Below are 17,481 nucleotides of genomic sequence, written 5' to 3' on the forward strand. Positions count from 1 at the left end.
GGTCCGTTCGGATATGTCGGGCCCCGTCCCTCACCACCTGGTCGCCCCATTGTGGGCCTGGCCGAACCCATAATGGGCCGTCTATAAGATGCCCTCTTAGTGCTCACAGGGCGGAAAGAGTTTAAAAAAAACACACACAGCCTAATTTTCAGGGTAGAGATGAGGTTTGTAAAAATTTGCAAATTCTAATAATGAGTGAAACCTTCATTAAGTCCGACTCCATTTGAGAATGACACGAAACCTCTCTATCTCCCCACTCCCTCAACCTTTAACCACCGAAATTCAATACCATCAATCCCCCAATACGCAAACCTCCCTGCACAATTTCAGAAATTTTTGACAAAAGGCAGCAGAAGTTATTAAGCTTCAAAATTGTGAGAACAAAATCGTTCCCTCTCACACACACAATAACATTCTTATATACGAAAAAAAACCCCAAATTTTTTAAATTCATATTTCCATTATTGTATATTAAAATAATGGGAACAATTACAGAATAAATACATTTATGTTTTTTCCACCAATAATTTTCTTACAGGTTTATTAATTTGTAATCAGATGTTAGTAAACCAGACATTTGCTATCCAGATACTCATTTTATATTTATTTAATTGGCTGATTTGACAATTTTATAGCTGTAAATTCATTTATATAGAAGCCTTAAACTGATCACAACGACTCGTAGATCAATCGGTAACTGTAAGTACTATATGTTGCATTTGTATTATACTTTAACATTTATATAACGAAATAATTTTTTAAAGTATATACTTTATACAATTATAATAGTACAGAATACATAGTGCCCTGTGGGGGGCACTAACATAGCCTTTTAACAAGCCCATAATGGGTTTGCTAAAAAGGCTATCTTAGCGCTCACACGGGCACACCTACAATGAGACAACCAGTGGTCGGATGGGGTCCGACATATGCGGACCTGTGCGTGTTTATCAGTGTATTTTTATTTTCATATTTAATCCTTCAAGCCTTGTGGGAACTAAGAGGTCCTTTTAATTCTTCCCATCGTGGGATGGGTATGATTAAAAAATCAGCCAGATCCACAATAAAGCGGCTGGATGATGCGGAGCACGACCATCTCTCGAAAATTTCCTGTAGAGTTGCTCGCCTGGATTCGATCCTGGATCCATCAGAACATAGTCTAGAGTTGTTTTGTGTAGATTTGTTTGTGTTTCTCTATGCGTTTCTGTATGTGTTGTTTATTTTTACATATATTTACATTTTTATATAATTATTTTATTATAGTTAACTAGAAATCGAATTGCCATAATCTCTACTAGAATTGTTCTAATTCTTCTCGCTATGACTGTGATTAATGGTAAGATGATTCAATTATTTAAAACGCGGTTTATGTATAGGTTAATGGAAAGAATTAGAATTATAACTAAAACGTGTAATTAAATGCCTTCTTTCATTTCTGTGTAGCATTATATAATAAAGTCTTATTTTAGGGAATGTATGATATAGATCGACTCGTTTTACGTCGGATTAATCATAAAACGGGGTGATATTCACGTCGATTTCTGCATTAAATAATTTAACCTATCAAAATAGTGAATTATTTATCATTCAAAATTGTTAAATTACTATATTCTAATTTTTTAAAGCTTTCGTTTCCGAAATGACAGTGGATGCTATTAGAAGCTACTGCGATTCTCGAGTGTGATAGAGAATGCCTTGAAAAAGGAAAATATTTTGGACACTGCAATCAGGATATCTGCGAATGTATCTAATGAAAATGATAAAACAAAATAAATATAGTATTGTATGAACTTAAGGTATGGATTTCTGTCAATTATATAATTATCATTGTGTCATATGAAAAAGTTATTGTTTATTGTTTGCAATAACTTCCCTTTCGATGAGGGCTGCATTTTCACGAGGCTGACTAGACTATGGACCTCTGCAGAGACTAGGGAAGCCCACTTCAAAATAATACACACGTGGTTCTCAATCTGTGGTCAGCAGAACACGGGTGCTCCTTGCAGGAACTTCAAGTGTTCCGTGAATAAATCAAATATACAATTAAAATTGTTGCAAAAGAAAAATCAATACAATGTAAAATAATTTTTGTACGGGAAAGTAATCAGCAAATGTTAATGACGTCATATACTAGACCGAGTGCGCTCTTGATTTCAAAAAGGTTTGCCACCTCTGCTTTAAAGCTTATGCATTTTAAGTGTTCCACGGAAGAAAATGTCAAAGTTTAGTGTTCCCTGACTTCAAAAAGATTGAGAACCATGGTATTACACCGTTGTGGAGTATACCATGTGTATCTTGTAAACATGCTTTGCTGAAAAGTTCTACTAGTGCAATACACATCTCTCGTGTAAGTAGTTAGGTTCCGAAAAGTACCGTGTCATGAATTCGTGCTAAACGAAACAAAGGACAATGCAAAACATAGTATTAAATTTTAAAAGTTAATAAAAGTATACTATTCTTTTTCGTTACTAAGACATATGTTTATTAAAGCAATCAATAATTAACTAACGATCACAATTAAAAGTACTGTATTACGTGTTAATATTAATATCAGTTAAACGAGGGCGTTTTTAATGAAATATTGTGATCTTCTGAGCTCTTTTGTTTGTCAGAAATATCAGCGTTTTCATTTTTATCATAATTTTTTTATGAATGACAAAATAAAAATATCTTTATTTATATATGTATATAAATGACGATGTTATATTTTTATATGAATAAAGTTTTATATACATTTAAAATGAGGGTGTTTGTTGGCTATGCACTCCTAAGCCGTTCGATCAATTGTTATCAAACTCGACAGTTAGGTCAACATACTTCTAACTTAGATAATGTCGTAATACCACCCCAAATTAGTGAATGAATTTCAATGTTAATTAATTTCTGTTTACGTCAGACTCACTACCTTTACATGTAGCGCCATCTGTTGGATAAAAATTAAAAAATAAATTAAATATAATTCCAACGATCTAGAACAGTGGTTCCCAAAGTGGGAGCTACCGCCCCCCTGTGGGCGGTGAGTAAATCTATACGGGCGCTGGAGGCAGGGTATTGAACGGTGACCAAAGGCAAAAGTTGGGGTCACTGACAGCTGTTCCCTTTCCTCTGTTAAATGGATAAGAGGAAACATTGCGTTTAATGGTTTCCAGATGTTGAGAACAATGTACGGTAAGGGCACAAAGTGTGAGATTCATAGAAAAGTTTTCCTAAGAATATTTCCAATCCTTTCTCACACAAGAGAAAATGGGTTAGGGGGCGTTGGGTATAACTTTATGGAACAAAGGGGGCGGTGGATCAAAAAACTTTGGGAATCACTAATCTAGAATATGTGGCCGTCAGCCATATTTTAGTTATATATATAGAGTTCATAAGTTCTGTATTTCGTTTCTATTTTCTTCTCTCATTCTTACTTTCGTACGTCCTTCCCATTGTCTCAAAGCGACTCATACGTGAACCGTTACCGCTCGAGGGAAAGGGTTGCCCTTTCCAAGAACCAAGTGTCGAACAAAGGAGGAGATTAAGACTTCCCCGAAATTGAGGATATGGACAAAGAAAGTATAGGCCCAAGGCAGCGTAAGAAAAGAAAGGAGACACTTTTCTGGCTGGACATCGGAGGATACAGACGTAGTAAGTAGTGCTCCAGACTGAGAAAGAAAGGGGAATACGAATTGAGAGAGAACCTACCGAGACCAGAGAGGAAAGGAGGCTACGAAGACCTCTAAGGCATCGAGAGAACCGAAGAATCTAGGCATAGAGCTACTGGAGGAGTAGAGCGAAACTACTACGATTTTGTGTGAGCGTAAAAATCATCAAGGACGTTAACTACACGACTTGGGCCCGGGTACTTCCTATCTGCCTTTTCTCTACTTTTCTTAGTCTATCCATTCCTTTTCTTTGTTAGTTCTAAGATAGTTATAAGGTTAGTTGTAAATTAGTTATTAGGTCCCCTTTTGTTTTATCTTCATGTTCATTTGTGTTACGCGCGCGTTGCATATATGTGAAGTAACAGAAAGTGACCTGCCTTCCCCCCTGTAAAGTTATAGAAGTAACTATATCGAGTTGGGATCCGTGAATTAAAAGAACCGCGTTCGGAAGAAATAAAAGGAGTATTCATTGTGTAATTTTTCTCTCCGTGTCGTTATTTGTTACCGTTACTCGCGGACTCGCAAATATTTCCTTCCGAACCACCACAAATATACTACATAGAGTGGCTGTTACAGCGCTCTTTGTGGCAACGACTGGTACTATCGACGAGTTGGAATATTCTAGCTCATTGCCTTAACACACAACACAAATGCCACGCTCACTAGACCAAAAGGAAAATGGCCGACGTGTATTCAATTTTTCTCAAAGATGGCGTCGCTTTAGCCACTATATTGCATATTCTAGATCGTTGTATAATTCATATAATTAAAGAAGCAAATATTGTATTGCCTTAATTACTGCGACAATGATATAGTGTCAAATAGACGAGCAACATCATTACTGCGACAGGTAACACATAGTACAGTGATACCTCGGTTTTCGTCGATAATTCGTCCGAAAACAATCGACGAAATCCGAAACCGGCGATAACCGAAGTCAACGAAAACCGAGGTTTCACTGTAGGCCTACTCAAGTGTATCCCAGTCGAAAGTGTTACATTGTGAAATTATACAAGTATTTGATTTTCTACATCTAAGGCCAGGAACACATGCGTAAAATTGTGTGGCAGAAAACTGAATCAGAAATCAGCTTTCAGTTCAGTTTCTGTTTTATGCTTTTATGCCAGAACACACATACGTAAAAATTCTGGCCGAATAGGAACACCACTGCCACTAACAGTGTTAATTTTATTAATTGTTTCCTCTCAGAACAGAACTGGATGAACTACAGGATGTATTTTGATGATTTTTTCTTCGTTACAATTCCTGTCTGCTTTTAATGCACTCATTTCGACTGTTTAAATTTAAATTTCAATTTCTTGCCCACGATTACAACGTGTTTCTGGAAATCGCGTATAAAATTGATGCGGTAGTACTAAAGATTAACATCGTAATAAATATTAACTTATCCGCTGTTGTTGTTATTATAGTCGGTTGATTGGTTGGAGGATGCTTTACAAAACACTATACAGTAAAGTATACCACGTGAGTCTACCATCGTGAAATATAGAACACCACCTGGAGACGGAAATGGGTAGTGGCTTTATGAAAACTTCCTTTTGTTTTCTGAGAATTTAATTCGTTTTATTAATTAAATAATAATTTTATAAATTACGAAGTTAATATTTATAATTATTAAATTTTAATTATTTTTACGCATTTATTTTAGCAAAAAGTTCGATTTATACTTAATGCGAAAAATTTTATTTTTCCTTTGCACGGTTGACTTTCCGGGGTAAACAAACGTTGACAATTAACGAATTAATGTTTTTCATGCCTAAAAATGATTACAAAATAAAAATAAAACTATCAATTATATCCCGAAAAAGGAACAAATTCTAAAAATATTTTCGAGTGCTTCTGTCGAGTGAAGTTAGTTACAGGAAATGAAATTCCATTAGAAGCCACGGAACCATCGTCAAGGTCTCACTCTTCTCCGTGGGTTTTTTTGTTTGTCCAGAAACCCCGTAATGACTAGACAGAATCGCCATTACGGTAAAAACTGGAATCGCGATAGTTTCCGATATAAACCGTTGCCAATACATTACGAATTTTATTAAAAATTCTATATAATATATATATAGAACATGCATTTGTAGTAGATAAATGAATTACAGAACAATGCGTCTAATTAGAAGGTATAACTGACATTTATCTACTACTTTCATTACACAGGGTGACTCGTAAGTCGAAGACCAAAAGATAAAATTAGGATGACGTGTATCGTCAAAGTACTGTCAATTGGTTCGATACCTGAAATAATGAATGTGAATAATTAATAGAATTATGAGTAATCAATTGGTACACCTTCGGTAGACCATTCTAAAATCGGAACAATACAGAGACCATTAGCGTGCCCTGTGCAAGGATGACACGTAAAATTGTCAAGTGTTCCCTATTATATCTTCCCTGGGTCTTGCGATTTGCGGTGTAATTGGATAGTACTAGACCTACTTCTTATTGTTGAAAAAGCCATTATTTACAATAAAAGATTTATAACAAACGAAATTCATTGTTGAATTTTTTAACTTATTTCAAACAACAAACACCTCATTATTCTATAAAATTAATTTAAAATGTTTTTCTAATTAATAATAGCCACGTTCTTTTCATTAAAAAAAATGTACACTCTAACGTCAATTTGACGTCATCTCCTCAATTTTACAATGAACAAACCGAAAAATGAGGTCATATTGACGTCAAGGAGTACACTTTCTGGGCGAAACAAACGAGTGTTACATATTCCACGTGTTGTGATATTGGACTTACTCCCTCCCTCCCTCCCTCCACACAGCACAGACGTATCAATTGGTTTGCGACTCTACAATGAAAGAAAAGGAAAAATCCGAGAATAATCTGTAGGTTTTGTGGAACTAAAAGAACAAGATGCTTCATCAATCGCAGAAGCAATTGACAATTTTATAGGTAGTTATAATCTTCCACCAGAATATTGCGTTGAATTTGGTTTCGCTGGCTGCTCTACAATGGCAGGCAAAGAGGGTGGTGTACAAGTGATTTAAAGGAAGAAATATTCTCGAGCATTATATTTTCATTGCTCAAGCCCCAAACTCAATCTCAAAATTTCCCAGAGCTTGTGAAAGCGTTACGACAATTATTCACGGAGGGAAATTATGACAAGAAAATCTGCATACCAGTTGCATTCAGCAGTTACAAAACCATTGTTTATCGTTGCGCTAATTTCTATTGCAAAATACTCAGCAGTGTTGGAACCAGTAGTTAACGCCTTGCGAGAAAACACCATGGTATGTCATCATGGTGGGAGAACACTTTACAGGAATCCTCGACGTACTTAAAAACGACCGTAAAGACGCAGATCGAATCACTGGCAAATTACTTAAAAAAGCGCAAACATGGTAATGGAATTAGAAATTTGTGTTCTACGTCTTGTTCATAGGCAAAAACACAAGAGCAATCCGCCATCAGACAATGACTATATACTGGCGACGTTTACTAATTAAACCATATCTTTTTTTTAACTCTTTCCGCCCGGTGGGCACTAAGAGGGCCTCTTTTAGAAGGCCCATTATGGGTTCGGCCAGGCCCACGATGGGGCGACCGGGTGGTGAGGGACGGGGCCCGACATATCCGAACGGACCACTCCCGAAAAATTCCTGGGGATTATTCAACCCGATTGGCTTCGATCCCGAGTCCCCCAGAGCGGTAAGCTGCCACCTTGACCGCTCGGCCATCCGGCCGTCATTAAACCCTACCTGGATTCGCTTACATCATAGTTAAATATTCGATTTTCCCAAGAAAATACCCCAGCTTTTGCGTTAACAAAACCCTTTATACATGAACAAAATGAGTATCACAGATTTACACTAGAACGCAGAACTGTTTACAAATTTTTATCAGTTGGATGATGACATCCGAGAACTGGACTTATGGTATAATTTGTGGATAAAGAATTTATCGGAAGACAAATTAAGAGATATAGAAGTCGTTGACCGGTTTAACGAAACATATATATATAAAGGAACAACACCGGAGTGAAAATAAATGAAAACCAACAACTTTAGTGCCTTTGACCGGTGTGCTTGTCTCTTCTTTCTCTGTAAAACGCAAACGTTTTCGAACCTCGTTGGTTCTTCGTCAGGCGTAACGGAATTCTGTTCGACAAAATTTTAGAAAAAATTTGCATTCTGGAACGCTGTCGCGTGTAGCCGATGTCGTCATATTAGACTTGCGCGATGTGAGTATAGCGCTACGTCAGGGATCTGTTGAGAAAGGCTTCCCAAGCCGATGATAAGATGATCTCCTTTTTAAAATTGATGCAGTGCGTGTTACTGCGGGTGTTAAGTAAGATGTATATAGCTTCAAGCCATTTGAGGTGATCTTGTCGAAACGTGGGGTGAATGATTACGGCACGGGTGAAAAGAGGCTCTATTTCTGGATCGGATGAATAGACTGCTAGGGCGGTGTTTTGTCTATGGTGTAATATGTCCGCTTTGTGCTCTTTGATCCTCGTCTGTATGTTGCGTTTGGTGGATCCGATGTAGATGGCTTCGCTGTTATCTCTGTGGTCGGCGATGGGTATAGAGTATATTCCCGGAAGTCTGTTTTTATCTGGAGCGTTTTTTCCGTTCCTAAGCCACTCGAAAATCGTTGGGCATCTCCTGAAAGCTAAGCGGATATCCTTTTTCTTCGCTATTTGGTAGTATATGGTCTTCAGTGCCGGATTGTAGGTGATCGGTATAAATTTAGGTGGGAAACCTTGAAGGACCGGTTCGGTGCACAGAAGCCGTAGTCCTCAAAGTTGTTAATATGCGGCACATCAAGAATATAGCTAAACAACACGGATATCACAACATTGCACGCAAAAACAACTTTGAGGCACTACGGCTTCTTTCCACCCACACCCCTCCTTCCAATGGTTCCCCACCTAAATTTATACCGATCACCTACAATCCGGCACTGAAGACCATATACTACCAAATAGCGAAGAAAAAGGATATCCGCTTAGCTTTCAAAAGATGCCCAACGATTTTCGAGTGGCTTAGGAACGGAAAAGACGCTCCAGATAAAAACAGACTTCCGGGAATATACTCTATACCCATCGCCGACCACAGAGATAACAGCGAAGCCATCTACATCGGATCCACCAAACGCAACATACAGACGAGGATCAAAGAGCACAAAGCGGACATATTACACCATAGACAAAACACCGCCCTAGCAGTCTATTCATCCGATCCAGAAATAGAGCCTCTTTTCACCCGTGCCGTAATCATTCACCCCACGTTTCGACAAGATCACCTCAAATGGCTTGAAGCTATATACATCTTACTCAACACCCGCAGTAACACGCACTGCATCAATTTTAAAAAGGAGATCATCTTATCATCGGCTTGGGAAGCCTTTCTCAACAGATCCCTGACGTAGCGCTATACTCACATCGCGCAAGTCTAATATGACGACATCGGCTACACGCGACAGCGTTCCAGAATGCAAATTTTTTCTAAAATTTTGTCGAACAGAATTCCGTTACGCCTGACGAAGAACCAACGAGGTTCGAAAACGTTTGCGTTTTACAGAGAAAGAAGAGACAAGCACACCGGTCAAAGGACTAAATTATTATATATATATATATATATATATATATTTCTGCCATAAGAAAATCATTCACAATTCCATGCACTACGGCGACCGTAGAACAATCCTTCAGTACGCTCCCCGAAGAGTGAACACCTGGCTTAGGAGCACTATGGAAAAGACTGACTGTATTATGCCTGATGAGCGTGCATCGAATTTTGTGAAAGAACACTGTAAGTTGATCTTCTCTTCTCAAAATATTTTGTAACTTTTGGCTTTTGTAACTCAGATAAGTATGATAAAATCAGATAAGTATAACACAATGAAGTATTTTTATTCAATTGGTAATTTAATTGAATTAAATAAATATAGACATTATTAAGTCTTATGCTATTATAAAATATTTAAATATATAATACAAATAGTTTTAAACTTTATAGTAAATAATTTAGAAAAAAAAATAAATAAATAAAGTAGTTTATGTCTATTTCGGCCGGATATTTCAAAACAAACACAAATTGCGAGCAAAAATATTTTGTTACCGTAATCTCTATAATAATTTGCAAAAGTTAAGCTATTGTATATTATAAACTTTTCTAATTGGCCAACACGGCTCATGACGTCATTCGCCAAACGTCATCGACGACAACAATTAAATTTCAGCTTTATCCGTGATTGTTACCGAATCAACAATACAAACGCCATTGTTGTTGGTCTGAATCCAAACTCCATTTTCGTATCGCCGGCGCTTTCCAAGGAAAATGCCGAAATTTTTTCTTGTTTTAGAAGAAATAACGGAAGAAAAACCCCGAGAACTTTCAGAATAATCGAGGGAAAAGGGAAAGACAGAAACACGGTATTTCAGTAAAGGAAACAAACCCGAAATGAAACATTTGGAAGACGACATTAGCCAATTCACAAGAAATTATTATAGAAGGAATCCATTTTAAACAAATTCGTATTACGGGTAAATCACTTTATTTAATATAAGTATTATGAAAATTATCGGAATATTTTCGTACGTTTCCTCAAGGGAACAAAATTCCCTTATTGGATTTCCCCGATTAAATTTGAAACTGCGTCTTCTTATTTACTTTGTTTCTTCAGCACGAATCTTAATCGACTGCACTTCATTGTGCCGAAGAAACAAAATAGATTTCCCTTATGAAATTCCCTTATCTCCGGATTCCATTCCGGGTTTTCAGGAGTGGTAGGCTTTCACCTTTACGGTTCGACCGTCTGGCTGTCTACGTGAAGAGTTCGAGGATACGGTTTAATTCTATAAAAAAGTACTAATAGCCTTTGATGAAACCAGAGCGGTTGAGACATCAACCTATGGCTCTGAAGACCGGGTATCGCATCCGGGTGGGCTAAGAAACTCGAGAATTTTTGTGGGTAAATCGGATATATCGGGCTGTGTTTCTTACCACCCGGCCGAACCTGCGATGGTCTAGAGCCCCAGACAAAAGGTCCTTGTAAGCTAGGTTCTCGTCCTTCGTGTAACAAAATAATTTTCGTTCCGAACGAGCTGCATAGCAAACCGTATCTTTAGTCACCGCTTTTTACATAATTCATAAAATAAACGTTCGGTAACCCGTACTAAGTATTAGGCCTGTCACTTCATTTATTAAGTATACTTATTTCAAACACGATGCGGGTATTACAACAGTATTCTTACCATAAAAGATTATTACAAGTTTAATATAATATTGCAATATATTCCAAAAATTTTTATATTTTAAATGTGTTCTTAATTCTTATATTCGAAAAAAACTTATCAATGTTCCGTAGATTTAAAAAAATAATAATAAAAATGACGTGTAGAACAGGTTGAAAACGTTCGTTAAAGTGAATAAATAATTCTCAGTGACATAATGTCTTGTTGTGGAAATTAAGAAACTTCTTGCTAGGTATAAACTAATTAACTAAGTACAATATTACATAAACAAAATTGATTAGAAAAACAATTAAATATTTAAAAATTTTAAATCATAAACATAAGTATCCAGGAAAAAACAAAGAAGTGTAACCTCCATACTTAAAAGCAAAACACAAAAATTTAATTTCTACGTCAATCCAATGGATAGTTTCCCAAGATGGAAAAACACAAAACACGCTTATACAGCGAAAAAACCACCATCTGTGAGCTAACCAGAAAAGCTAAATATAAAATAAATCAAAATTAGCTAAATAAATAATTTTATTTTCTCAATAAAAAAGCAGAGATTACAATTTGTGACATTTACCAAAAAGGCCCAATCATTTTTTAACAGAAATAACAGACAGATCAAAACCACTTTTATTCAAAGAAACCCCATGTAACTGTTACGTCATGCGCATTTTGCAACGTATCACCTTCGCAGCATGGAATAAATATAGTGTATACTTACTCCATGCTTTGCAAGGTATGCAAATACCTCTGCAATAACACTGCAAAACATTTAACTTGCATTAAGAGGAAATTTTCTCGTTTTTCTTTTTTATGACATTTTCCAAAATAGTTTTCATTAAAAATAAACTTAAGTAAGTTGTTATTTTTCATTTATAGGAAATTAAAAATAGAGTTGCTCCTGATCAACTGAAACATATTTATAGCAGACCCGAGTCAACACGATAAGGCGAAGAAAGAAGATCGATAGTTCGCCTGGAAGAACGAAGAAGGAAGATCCGAGTCAGCCCGTAGGGGTGAAGAAGGAAGATCGATAGTTCGCCCGGAAGAACGAAGAAGGAAGATCCGAGTCAGCCCGTAGGGGTGAAGAAGGAAGATCGATAGTCCGCCCGGAAGAACGAAGAAGGAAGATCCGAGTCAGCCCGTAGGGGTGAAGAAGGAAGATCGATAGTACGCCCGGAAGAACGAAGAAGGAAGATCCGAGTCAGCCCGTAGGGGTGAAGAAGGAAGATCGATAGTACGCCCGGAAGAACGAAGAAGGAAGATCCGAGTCAGCCCGTAGGGGTGAAGAAGGAAGATCGATAGTACGCCCGGAAGAACGAAGAAGGAAGATCCGAGTCAGCCCGTAGGGGTGAAGAAGGAAGATCGATAGTTCGCCCGGAAGAACGAAGAAGGAAGATCCGAGTCAGCCCGTAGGGGTGAAGAAGGAAGATCGATAGTCCGCCCGGAAGAACGAAGAAGGAAGATCCGAGTCAGCCCGTAGGGGTGAAGAAGGAAGATCGATAGTCCGCCCGGAAGAACGAAGAAGGAAGATCCGAGTCAGCCCGTAGGGGTGAAGAAGGAAGATCGATAGTACGCCCGGAAGAACGAAGAAGGAAGATCCGAGTCAGCCCGTAGGGGTGAAGAAGGAAGATCGATAGTACGCCCGGAAGAACGAAGAAGGAAGATCCGAGTCAGCCCGTAGGGGTGAAGAAGGAAGATCGATAGTTCGCCCGGAAGAACGAAGAAGGAAGATCCGAGTCAGCCCGTAGGGGTGAAGAAGGAAGATCGATAGTCCGCCCGGAAGAACGAAGAAGGAAGATCCGAGTCAGCCCGTAGGGGTGAAGAAGGAAGATCGATAGTCCGCCCGGAAGAACGAAGAAGGAAGATCCGAGTCAGCCCGTAGGGGTGAAGAAGGAAGATCGATAGTCCGCCCGGAAGAACGAAGAAGGAAGATCCGAGTCAGCCCGTAGGGGTGAAGAAGGAAGATCGATAGTACGCCCGGAAGAACGAAGAAGGAAGATCCGAGTCAGCCCGTAGGGGTGAAGAAGGAAGATCGATAGTACGCCCGGAAGAACGAAGAAGGAAGATCCGAGTCAGCCCGTAGGGGTGAAGAAGGAAGATCGATAGTCCGCCCGGAAGAACGAAGAAGGAAGATCCGAGTCAGCCCGTAGGGGTGAAGAAGGAAGATCGATAGTCCGCCCGGAAGAACGAAGAAGGAAGATCCGAGTCAGCCCGTAGGGGTGAAGAAGGAAGATCGATAGTCCGCCCGGAAGAACGAAGAAGGAAGATCCGAGTCAGCCCGTAGGGGTGAAGAAGGAAGATCGATAGTACGCCCGGAAGAACGAAGAAGGAAGATCCGAGTCAGCCCGTAGGGGTGAAGAAGGAAGATCGATAGTCCGCCCGGAAGAACGAAGAAGGAAGATCCGAGTCAGCCCGTAGGGGTGAAGAAGGAAGATCGATAGTACGCCCGGAAGAACGAAGAAGGAAGATCCGAGTCAGCCCGTAGGGGTGAAGAAGGAAGATCGATAGTACGCCCGGAAGAACGAAGAAGGAAGATCCGAGTCAGCCCGTAGGGGTGAAGAAGGAAGATCGATAGTACGCCCGGAAGAACGAAGAAGGAAGATCCGAGTCAGCCCGTAGGGGTGAAGAAGGAAGATCGATAGTACGCCCGGAAGAACGAAGAAGGAAGATCCGAGTCAGCCCGTAGGGGTGAAGAAGGAAGATCGATAGTACGCCCGGAAGAACGAAGAAGGAAGATCCGAGTCAGCCCGTAGGGGTGAAGAAGGAAGATCGATAGTACGCCCGGAAGAACGAAGAAGGAAGATCCGAGTCAGCCCGTAGGGGTGAAGAAGGAAGATCGATAGTACGCCCGGAAGAACGAAGAAGGAAGATCCGAGTCAGCCCGTAGGGGTGAAGAAGGAAGATCGATAGTCCGCCCGGAAGAACGAAGAAGGAAGATCCGAGTCAGCCCGTAGGGGTGAAGAAGGAAGATCGATAGTACGCCCGGAAGAACGAAGAAGGAAGATCCGAGTCAGCCCGTAGGGGTGAAGAAGGAAGATCGATAGTACGCCCGGAAGAACGAAGAAGGAAGATCCGAGTCAGCCCGTAGGGGTGAAGAAGGAAGATCGATAGTACGCCCGGAAGAACGAAGAAGGAAGATCCGAGTCAGCCCGTAGGGGTGAAGAAGGAAGATCGATAGTCCGCCCGGAAGAACGAAGAAGGAAGATCCGAGTCAGCCCGTAGGGGTGAAGAAGGAAGATCGATAGTACGCCCGGAAGAACGAAGAAGGAAGATCCGAGTCAGCCCGTAGGGGTGAAGAAGGAAGATCGATAGTCCGCCCGGAAGAACGAAGAAGGAAGATCCGAGTCAGCCCGTAGGGGTGAAGAAGGAAGATCGATAGTCCGCCCGGAAGAACGAAGAAGGAAGATCCGAGTCAGCCCGTAGGGGTGAAGAAGGAAGATCGATAGTACGCCCGGAAGAACGAAGAAGGAAGATCCGAGTCAGCCCGTAGGGGTGAAGAAGGAAGATCGATAGTACGCCCGGAAGAACGAAGAAGGAAGATCCGAGTCAGCCCGTAGGGGTGAAGAAGGAAGATCGATAGTACGCCCGGAAGAACGAAGAAGGAAGATCCGAGTCAGCCCGTAGGGGTGAAGAAGGAAGATCGATAGTACGCCCGGAAGAACGAAGAAGGAAGATCCGAGTCAGCCCGTAGGGGTGAAGAAGGAAGATCGATAGTACGCCCGGAAGAACGAAGAAGGAAGATCCGAGTCAGCCCGTAGGGGTGAAGAAGGAAGATCGATAGTACGCCCGGAAGAACGAAGAAGGAAGATCCGAGTCAGCCCGTAGGGGTGAAGAAGGAAGATCGATAGTACGCCCGGAAGAACGAAGAAGGAAGATCCGAGTCAGCCCGTAGGGGTGAAGAAGGAAGATCCGAGTCAGCCCGTAGGGGTGAAGAAGGAAGATCGATAGTACGCCCGGAAGAACGAAGAAGGAAGATCCGAGTCAGCCCGTAGGGGTGAAGAAGGAAGATCGATAGTACGCCCGGAAGAACGAAGAAGGAAGATCCGAGTCAGCCCGTAGGGGTGAAGAAGGAAGATCGATAGTACGCCCGGAAGAACGAAGAAGGAAGATCCGAGTCAGCCCGTAGGGGTGAAGAAGGAAGATCGATAGTACGCCCGGAAGAACGAAGAAGGAAGATCCGAGTCAGCCCGTAGGGGTGAAGAAGGAAGATCGATAGTACGCCCGGAAGAACGAAGAAGGAAGATCCGAGTCAGCCCGTAGGGGTGAAGAAGGAAGATCGATAGTCCGCCCGGAAGAACGAAGAAGGAAGATCCGAGTCAGCCCGTAGGGGTGAAGAAGGAAGATCGATAGTCCGCCCGGAAGAACGAAGAAGGAAGATCCGAGTCAGCCCGTAGGGGTGAAGAAGGAAGATCGATAGTACGCCCGGAAGAACGAAGAAGGAAGATCCGAGTCAGCCCGTAGGGGTGAAGAAGGAAGATCGATAGTACGCCCGGAAGAACGAAGAAGGAAGATCCGAGTCAGCCCGTAGGGGTGAAGAAGGAAGATCCGAGTCAGCCCGTAGGGGTGAAGAAGGAAGATCGATAGTACGCCCGGAAGAACGAAGAAGGAAGATCCGAGTCAGCCCGTAGGGGTGAAGAAGGAAGATCGATAGTTCGCCTGAAAGAACGAAGAAGGAAGATCCGAGTCAGCCCGTAGGGGTGAAGAAGGAAGATCGATAGTACGCCCGGAAGAACGAAGAAGGAAGATCCGAGTCAGCCCGTAGGGGTGAAGAAGGAAGATCGATAGTACGCCCGGAAGAACGAAGAAGGAAGATCCGAGTCAGCCCGTAGGGGTGAAGAAGGAAGATCGATAGTACGCCCGGAAGAACGAAGAAGGAAGATCCGAGTCAGCCCGTAGGGGTGAAGAAGGAAGATCGATAGTCCGCCCGGAAGAACGAAGAAGGAAGATCCGAGTCAGCCCTGTAGGGGTGAAGAAGGAAGATCCATAGTCCGCCCGGAAGAACGAAGAAGGAAGATCCCAGTCAGCCCGTAGGGGTAAAGAAAGAAGATTCGAGTCAACCCGTAGGGGTGAAGAAGGAAGGTCGATAGTCCGCCCGGAAGAACGAAGAAGATCTGAGTCAGCCCGTAGGGGTGAAGAAGAAATTTATACTGTCGTTCTTATATTGTTACCTGGAGAATTGGCCGAGCACGCCGTTTCGGAGCGTACTAAAGCTGTAACTAAGTACACCAGTTCAAAGTAAACTTCAAAATATTAAACGGCTCTTTTCAGGGCCAAAACTTTTTGGTAAAGGGTAGCCTATCGTATCAATTTTTATAAAATGTACGACATGTTCTTTCAATTAAAACAAAGTATACAAAGTTTGCAAAAAAAGAAAAAAGACTTTTTTCCCGTTACTTTTTTAAGTAAAACTGGATTCCTAAATTTTTATTGCATTATTCGTTAAAAAATAAAATACCTGCAAGGTAATTTAAATGTAAATTATGAAACAAATTAACGTGCTCGAAATGTATTTCTCACACGTAAAGAACCGCGTAGATTTTGACTGACTCGGAAGAGTGAACTTTTGTTTACTTACAAAATGAATAAGCTTTTATTGTTATACGAAGAATTCGTACTCGTACTTGTGCATTATAAACTCTATTTGCGTACGAACACGAGAGTTCGTCTTGCGGGAGGCGGCCCTGCATTTCCGAAACAGTTACCGAAAATTGGTCATGGAACAGTAGACAACGAAAATGACTACATCACTGTCAGTGAAAACACAGGTAAGATAGTGAGTACAGTTGATGATTTGATTTCTGAAATTTATCCCGATATTTCAGATTTATTTAATATCTTTCTTTAGTTTAATATCTTCGTATCTTTAGTTGTGTGAAAGGGCCATAATTTCAGCTAGAAATATAACGTCAGAAGAAATAAATAACATTATTCTTGAAAAAGTCAATGGTAACAGCCGAGATTATCTATCGATTGATACAGTTTTAAGCACCGATGATGCAGTCCACCATCCACAAGACTTTCTTAACCAGATATTCTGTCTTCGTGTAATGCAGCTCTTTTTGTTTTAGATTTTCTATGAAGGCGTCGGCCTACCATTCAGCGAGATCAAGTATCGAATCCAGACGGGCGAAAATGGCCGAATATGTCGAGTCCCCTCTTTTATCATTCGGCCGCCTCATTAAGACCAAGGCCGAATCCAAAATGGATTCACTAGATGGCATAATAGCTTCGCGTAATAAGCGATAAGATAAAAAAAAAATAACTGTAACAAAAAAATACAGGTGTAGTAATTACGGCAATTCTAGTAGCGTCAGGCTATTGAGCCAACTGAAAAAATTTTCATATACATATTTTTCATGTAATAACAAATACTAAATAATTTTTAAGTTTAGATTTGCGCTTACATATAAGAAATATTTACGTCAAAATCGATTTATGTAATACATAAATTACAGTACATAATTACGTCGAGTAGTCGTTTACATAAGTCATTCACCTAGAATCTATGACGTCTACGGCTCTGGGGGATCCGGGATCGAATCCAGACGGGTCGAAAGATCCCCAGGAATTTTTCGAGTGTGGACCGTTCGGATATGTTTGGTCCCGTCCCTC

General features: G+C 40.7%; 1 long non-coding RNA gene and 1 pseudogene across 1 annotated transcript; both read left to right on the forward strand.

Moving 5' to 3' along the window:
• Positions 1-798: 798 nt before the first annotated feature.
• LOC136986764 (uncharacterized) lies at positions 799-1,790 on the forward strand. Its single transcript, XR_010882527.1, has 3 exons — positions 799-1,174; positions 1,264-1,336; positions 1,626-1,790. It is a non-coding gene; the product is annotated as an uncharacterized lncRNA (long non-coding RNA).
• Positions 1,791-5,946: 4,156 nt separating this feature from the next.
• LOC136986816 (U6 spliceosomal RNA) lies at positions 5,947-6,047 on the forward strand (annotated as a pseudogene).
• Positions 6,048-17,481: the final 11,434 nt, after the last annotated feature.

Source organism: Centruroides vittatus, unplaced genomic scaffold (assembly GCF_030686945.1).
Source record: "Centruroides vittatus isolate TY-2023 unplaced genomic scaffold, ASM3068694v2 scaffold_1172, whole genome shotgun sequence".
Classification (NCBI taxonomy): Eukaryota; Metazoa; Arthropoda; class Arachnida; order Scorpiones; family Buthidae; genus Centruroides; species Centruroides vittatus.